The sequence below is a fragment of the Taeniopygia guttata genome, chromosome 2, assembly GCF_048771995.1.
Source record: "Taeniopygia guttata chromosome 2, bTaeGut7.mat, whole genome shotgun sequence".
NCBI lineage: Eukaryota > Metazoa > Chordata > Aves > Passeriformes > Estrildidae > Taeniopygia > Taeniopygia guttata.
The window spans coordinates 47,667,289-47,675,000 of NC_133026.1; the positions used below are offsets into that span (position 1 = coordinate 47,667,289).

Below are 7,712 nucleotides of genomic sequence, written 5' to 3' on the forward strand. Positions count from 1 at the left end.
CAGTGATATTGTCTCCCTTTTTAAGTCTTGCACACTTTTAGTATCCGGAGTGTTGTCCTGTTTTTAACAAGAAGGAATTTATAACATTTGTCTGGGTTATTTTGCTTTTCTACAGCTCTAATTCATTGCTGCATGAACAGCAAAAACCAGGCAGGGCCAATGGTCAGTTAATTTGGAAAACCCAGGAAAAAACATTATGTCTGCAAGACTTAGAAATGCAGATAACAGATTATACTTGGCAAAGCATGAGATACATTTTTTAAGCTCAGAAGCAACATGGACTCTGTGTGGAAACCATCCTGGCCTCCTTTCAGAGATGAGGCACAGATATTTTCAGGTGGGGCAAGGAATTTGGGTGTCCTTTAACATTGGGTGTGACATTGTAAGGTAGCATGTTTCCCATCATGATCACAGACAGTCTACTTCCAAAAATTATTCATTGTAGAGGGAGCACGGTGCCCTTCTGGAAGGTAGAAAATGAGGACATGGAGGGCTCTCAGGAAAGGCAGGTTGCTCTGAAGCCTTCTCAGGCATCCACAAAGAGCTGTTCTGTGGGGTCAGTGACTCCTGTCAGTTATCACTGCCCTACTGATAGTGGGGTCACTTCCAGTTGCATTAACAGAAGATCCTATTTAGATTTAATTACAGATTTGCTACACTCATGCCTGTGGTGATGGGGACAGGACAGGGATTTGGGGAGTAGATTGGAATGTGGATGTTGAAGCAAATTTTGCATCCCAGACCCACCTCTTACAGCGAACAACTAAATGCTCTTGAGCATGCTCACTCTTGCTTGAGATACATGGGCTTTAGTTTCTTCCTCTGAGGAGCTAATTAATTTCTCACAGAAAAGACAGGTATTATCATGTGCTTTTAGCATTTATGAGTGCTTTATTTTAAAATGCTGGTCTTCCCAGAAGCAATACAGCAACCCTACAGAAATCCAGCCTGTAGTCTTTAAAATACTCTAGGCTTAGTTTGTCCATGGCTGATGGCAGATACTGTCTGGTACATCCAGCTGATATGCCCAGGTAGGATCAGGTAGGTGTTTATAAACCAAGAGTAATGTTAAGTACAAGCAGGCATAGCACAGTAAGTACCTGACAAACAGGCACACATAGTTCCTACAACAAGAGAGAAAGAGGGTTTTTTTTAGAAAAAAAAAATTAAAGACAGTGTAGAAAGGCTCTATTAATATTTTAAAAGTATCAAAGCATATAATCTTGTAATTTTTTGCCCTGGTCAAAGAAGAATCCTTCCTTCCTCTTGCTGGCAATATTGAGTCCATCCTTGGCAAGAATTTAACACTTAACAATGGCTCTTGCCACCAAAGGTTTTGTGGTGTAAACACATAAGGACACAGAGCAGAGAAAATGAATGCTATCATCATTTTACAGGTGGGCAACTGAAATCTGAAGGGAAAGAATTTGCCTGAGGTCATTGTTAGTCCCTGTCAGTGCTCTTGATCCACACCACTTCTCCATTGTTCTCTTCTGACAAACCCTGCAGTGCTTTTATGAGCTCCTTTTGGAATACTATTCCCACAGGTGAATGCTCCATGTTGCCAGGAACATCTTCCTGGTGTGAAAATGCTCGAATTTAAATGGAAATGAAGCTTCACAACTTTAAAAAGAAGCCATAAGCACTCGCTAATTGTGCTTGGCTGTGCAACAATGAAAAAAATGCTTCTTTCTCCACAGGAAGGAAAAAGCCAATTGATCCATTTTCTGGAAAACTGTCTTCAAGATCCACCTTACAGCTTCCTTCCACGTAGAAGGAAAGTGAAGGTTGCTTTGCTTTTACAAAGGCTCTACAAAACTATTGTAGGAAGGACAACATGTGTTGGGAGACACTCCAGCCAGTGCTAGTGGAAAGGGACAAAGAAGATGAGCAACAGTTGGTGACCCTCACACCATCAGCCTTCACAAGATAATCTATAAATAACTTCAGAAACAGCTGTTCTCTCACCACAAATTAACTAACAAAGAACTCACTCATAAATATCTTCTTTTCCTCAAACCTTCAGTTAAAACTAGGGAAATACAGAAATGCTATCACTTGCCCTGAGGCTCAGGGAGTCCACATTACTTTGGTCCAGGTAAATGAAAGTCCACCAGCAACCCCTTAGTATCCCCCTGGTGAGGGGAGTATAGCAAAGTGGTTTGATGAAGGGCTGAAAATGGAGCTCACAGGCGGAGCAAAACAGGAGGTTAAACTTTCAGCCTTCCTCCCTTTCTTCTTCAGGAAGAGGCAAGAAGGAGACATTTGCCAGCATGTACATAATTGCTGCTTTCTCAGAGGTGACAGGTGAGCAGATTCATAAGGAAATGTACCCGAGGCCACGACAGTGTTTGCAGCCAGATTACTTCAGCCTGCTGATCCACTAAGATTGCATACACACTGCTCTACACTTGCAGCACATTTCTCTTTTTCATTTTCACTGTTTCTCCCCTGATGTTCCAGCACTAGTCAGAATGATCTTATCTCTATGGTGCTCCAGGTGTAACTAAATATGCATGCAAAGAGAACATTCTACCTACCCAAGAGAGAAGCAGTATTTTTTTAGGTAGCCGGATTTCTGGGTCTAGAGAGGGAAAGAAAAGACATTAATGACTTTGAAATTTAGTTTTCTGATTTCTAGGACAACAGGCATTGAACAATTTATAAGGGTTTTCACACTGACAAAACTGAGCAAGAAGTGGAGACCCTGAGACTCAGGAACTGTGTGATACAAGGAGCCACTGGGGCTGAAAAACTCAAAAATTAATCTGATGAAGCAAGGAGGTTTCCAGCTTGAAACAAAGACAGGAGGAGTGTGCCCTACAAGTGCAGGTCTAAGGAGAGCAAGGAAGTTCTCTTTTACCAGTTTCACTATAGCTATCTTCTGGGTGGGAGAGCTGGGGCAGTTGTAGACCTTCTCACTTTCTTGGCTGTGGGAAGAAACACCAACAGAGATTGCATCTAACTTGGTTCATTGCAACTGCTCATTAATGAAATGCTACTTCATAAGAAGGAGCTGCAACCTAACAGATGCCCTGGTTGTGGAGAAAAGTTTCTTTCTGCTTCCCATTACAAAGGCAACTGCATTAAAAAGTATCTCACTGCAGCAGGACAAAGGTAAAGGCTAGATTAGTGGCAAAGCCCAGCAGTTCCTTTGAGAACTTTGTAAAAAATATTTAATTTCTCCCTCCTTCCCAATTCCCTTAATCTTAAATCTGATATTACTAGACTGAACGTGTTTTGGTTTCTTCTCTCTAAAAGTACATGTTGTTATGTTTCATTTAGAACCTCTCCTTAGTTTGCTTTGACTGGGCAGGAGCAAGGCTCTCAAGAGCATGGTATCTGGGGACAGCTTTCAAAAAGCATCTGTCTCCAACAGCTCCCTAGGCACTAGAGAACAAATAAGGATTCCCAAAATGCAGTCAGCCTTCAGGAGCAACAGCAAGGAAAAGGAGAGGCACACACTGAATTTTGTGACCAAGCACTGATTATCACTTGACTGTCTTAACAAGATCAGGATTTTGTTTCTTGACAGCTTTTATTGCCAGGCTACTCAAACTCCCTCTTCCACCAAAGCATATGCCTTTTATCTTGTGTATTCTTTTTCATCTTTTCTTCCCTTTACCTGCTTCCTGCTCCCAGGGCTTCTATTGGAATCTGCAATTCCTTTGAGTTTTTTCTGTTAGCAAAAAGAATAAGAAGGATTTCCATCTTGATAATTTCAGGGCTGCTATGCTATACATCCTCTGCTGCACATTATCCAACCATCTAGAAAGAGCCTCAGACTTCTTGTGGTGGGATATTGTACCTTCTCATGTGTTTGTAAGAACCTAATTTAGGAACCCTTTTCACTTGGTCCACTTTCATAGGAATTGCTGCATGGAACAACTTGCATTCATGGGTTCATCCAGTCCTGGATATCAGGTAAAACTAAGCAATCCTGAAGTTGTCACATAGTGGTAAGAGAATATCAACAGCATAGAGCTAACACTATTTAGATTGTTGTATTGCAGGAAAGAGTTAGTCTTACTGGGTTTCCCCCATCAAATATGCTACCATGGTGGCAAGGTAAGGTCTGGTATTGTCTTCTCTGATGACTTTGCCTGGTGGAAGCACCACAGTAATTAAAATAGATCTGTAGTGCCCTTCAGGTGTGGGGATAGCCGCACTATTGCAAGCAGTAGATTTACTTCAAAATGCTTGTTGTTTTAGACTTTGTATTATAATTCAGCCTCTGTTCTTACAGTTAATGCGGTGCATACATAATATTGTACAGCTCATCTCTGCAGAACACAGAGCACAAAATTGAATCTAAAACCACTTTAGAGAACTGAAAGAGGAGCTTTTAAACTGTTCTCATAGTTCCTGCTGGCACATTGTACTTGGAGCTTAATTTGGGAGTGATTGCTAGAAGGAATACTTAAGCCCTTGTGTTCCGTGGAGTTGGAGGATTTCTGCATTGCAGTGCAGCTGCGAAATGGGAGAGTCAGAGTGAGAAGCCTAGTGCTGGGCTCTGTACTTAGATGTAGTGTTTTGAAATTCAGAAATCCTGCATAACCTTGTTACTTAAAGGAAACTACAGTCTAGTAGTGAGGTGAAGGGAGACCATGGTTTAAGTGTCACTTGAGCTCTGGTCATGAGAGAGAGCACTTGATCTGAAAATGAGCATGTAGCTGCAGGCTTTACTGCTGCTGTTCAGGCTGCTGCTTTGCTTCTTACTCTGCAAAGTAATGCTATGAACCTCTTACAGGTTATTAGGAAAGAGAATTGAAATTAATATCCAGGGTATGCCCTACAACTTTGGTCTACTGAGTAAAAGATAAGCTACTCCTGGAGTCTGCTGAAAAATGAGATGGGACTTTCCAATTCTAAATGTCATTTACATTTCTGTGGTTGGGTGATTATGTGACAGGAAAAAGAAGCTATTCTGCATAAATATGAGGTGCTTGTTTGATGCTGCCTAAACCATATTAACTGACAATCAATAGCACATGCTTCACATATGGCAGATGTGGAAACATTCTGGATACTATAAGAATACAGAATAGAGGACATTGCTAATACTTACGACTCAATTAGGTCAGGGAGCTTGAGCTGCTTGTGCAAGTGATTTATTTTTATTTGCATGTCCTTAAAAGTTCAAAGGAAAAGCAAACAATGTTAGTATTAGTCCATCATTCTGCTGTTCAATAAAAAGCAACTCAGAGCTTATTAGCATGAGATCAGCACCAGTGCTGCCCTTGCAGATATTATATCCTGCTCTCCCAAACTGAGTACAGGAATCTACCCTCCTGGTATTAGTTTTATATTGCAGTAACTTTCTGGCTGAGTTATGTTACCAATAATACAAGGTTAGTTGTTTTAAAAACACTCTTGCTGGTTTGCAGACCATGGTCTAAAAAACTTCTAACCCAAAACTTCTCAGTGTTGCATTATTTTTGTATCCTGGAGACTAATGGCCGGTCTATGCTCCACACTCTTAACGTGTGCTAGATTTGACTCTATTAAGTCTCTATTTGATACTCTTGTACTTACCTTTGTAAAAAATATTCTAGAATGATGATGGTCTAAAGGAAGAAAGAGGACCTATTGTTATATCCAATAAGATGTCATACCTTTAGGATTTTTTCCTGCTTTTGGATTAATTCTCTTCTTTCCAATATTCTGTTTTTTTCCTAAAATCCAGTAAGAAATATAACTTGTTAAGGGAAAAGTTTTAATAATAGAACACTCTTGTTTGCATTTTCAGTGTAAAGACACTGCTAAAAAGCTACAAACCAGCACTTTATATCCCTCAAACATTTATGAGAAATTAGGATTATGTGATTACACTGTGTGTTTGACAGTCTTTCTAGCCCCAGAAATTGTAGTTGGTCTCAGCAGTGAAGGAAAATCTTACAGAAATAAAATTCCTATCGGTAAAAATGGTAAAAAAAAAATGGTTTGGTAAAAATCGGCAGCAGGATAGGAGGCAGAAGCTGAAGCTGATGTCCATGCTGAGATAAATGCTTTGAGGGTGGCTGTGACTTTTATCAGGCCCAGAGGATCTACAGAAGCAAACTCCTTGTGACCACTGGGAAGGCATTTTTTCATTATCAGCAGGAACTGATGCTCTGCAGTGCCTGTGCTACGTGTCAGAGCGGTGTGACAGGCAGCTCAGTGGGCACCAGCGCTGCTGCACACTCACCTGCAGCCCTGCTCAGCCATGCCTGTGCCAGCCAGTGCTGAGGGATGGTGGCAGGGGGGACAGCTGCCTGTGCAGTCATGGACTTGGGCAAGATGCCACGCATCAACCAAACTCCTGGCAATTCTTCTGTCACCAGAAACACGGCGCAGGGCTCAGTAACTTGTGGGATGCAGAACACCCCGAGCAGAAAAACATGCTCAGGAGTTGGGGAGTGAGGGAAAGGCCTGGAGGTTGATGGGACAGGAGCTGAGTGTGAACCCCCAGGGTGCCCTGGCAGCGAAGAAGAGCAGCACTTCCCACCCCTGTGTGCAGAAGCACGGCCCTAGAGAAGGGGCTCTCTTCTTCCCCTTGGCACTTTTTAGACCATGTGTGGATGCCACATTCCCCATGGTAACTGATGGATTCTGGTAAGGCCACAGAGTGGCCAGGGAGATAGAAAGGCTCTGTCCCCAGGGTTATTACAGCCCAGATGGATGCAGCCTTGAACAGCATTCTCTGAGCTTTGTGTGGGAGGTCAGACCAAACACACCACCTACCCTCAATCCGCTCCCACCTGAAATATTCTGTGATCTAATGACTCTTGTGACTCATAAATCAAGATGGCTTGGTTTATGGACGCCTTTCCTATATAACAGTGTTACTTTTCTGTAGCTTTGTATGAATTCACAGATGTATGCACCATTTCAAAACCTTGCTGTAGATTTTGTTATGACAAGTGCTTGCATTTAATTGTTTTGTTGGCAAAAAGATCAGCTGTTCCTACTGCACAAAAAAAACCAACCAGCCAGTCAAGGGGAGGGGGGAGGTAGGAAAATGAATTTGTATGTCAAAACACTCAGTTTTGTTTAGCACTGCACTTTTTCAAAATCTTATGATGGTTGAACGAATAGGAAAGATTTTAGTTCTAGAAGGCTAATTTAAATCCCAGCTGTGTGTTTAGAAACCCAAGGCATCTTCCACTGGAGAGAAAAAACAAGGTGCTAGCTACCCTCATTCTTGTATTTGTTCCTATGGTAAAACACAAGAAAGCTTCTTGTCAGGAGGTCATGGTTGTGCCCACAAAATAGGAGATTAGGAAAATGTACATTTGAAAACTATTCAGTTACCAGATGATAGTCGTGAAAGAAAGGTAGACTGTGTCAATCTCTTTGTGGATAACTGCGTGCCTTGGGACCACATAATTTGGGATCCACCTTTATCAGCAATAGAAGAATTCCCAAAGACTCAGTAAGTAACAAACTCAAATATGCTGTGACTCATCCAAAAGTCTGTTCTCAAGACATCTTTGTACTCAAAGACAGCGCTGATGGGAAAGCTTCTTTGTCATGACAGTGATAGCCAGCAAAATCTTTCCTATGCCATTGTCTGGACAGAGTTGCACATCACAGAGCTGCCCTGACATGGTCTTCATTGCTCCAGGGCAAGTCCAAACTTATAATCTATTTTTAATAATTTTATGGTTGGCTCTCACACTCTTTCATCACATATCATACCTATTTATTTTTTTCACAGGACCTTTTTCATA

The 7,712-nt window shown here is 41.6% G+C and overlaps 2 long non-coding RNA genes across 2 annotated transcripts in view; both read right to left on the reverse strand.

Annotated features, from left to right (window-relative positions):
• Window positions 1–860: 860 nt before the first annotated feature.
• Window positions 861–2,585, reverse strand: LOC140682508 (uncharacterized). Its single transcript, XR_012054343.1, has 2 exons — window positions 2,541–2,585; window positions 861–1,124 (listed from the first exon to the last, which is right to left on the reverse strand). It is a non-coding gene; the product is annotated as an uncharacterized lncRNA (long non-coding RNA).
• A 1,040-nt stretch (window positions 2,586–3,625) lies between these two features.
• Window positions 3,626–7,712, reverse strand: part of LOC140682509 (uncharacterized) — a 4,148-nt gene continuing 61 nt past the window's right edge. The window contains exons 2-4 of the long non-coding RNA XR_012054344.1: window positions 5,616–5,675; window positions 5,069–5,130; window positions 3,626–3,679 (exon numbers count right to left, since the gene is read on the reverse strand). This is a non-coding gene — a long non-coding RNA (uncharacterized lncRNA). The remainder of the gene's footprint in view (window positions 3,680–5,068; window positions 5,131–5,615; window positions 5,676–7,712) is intronic.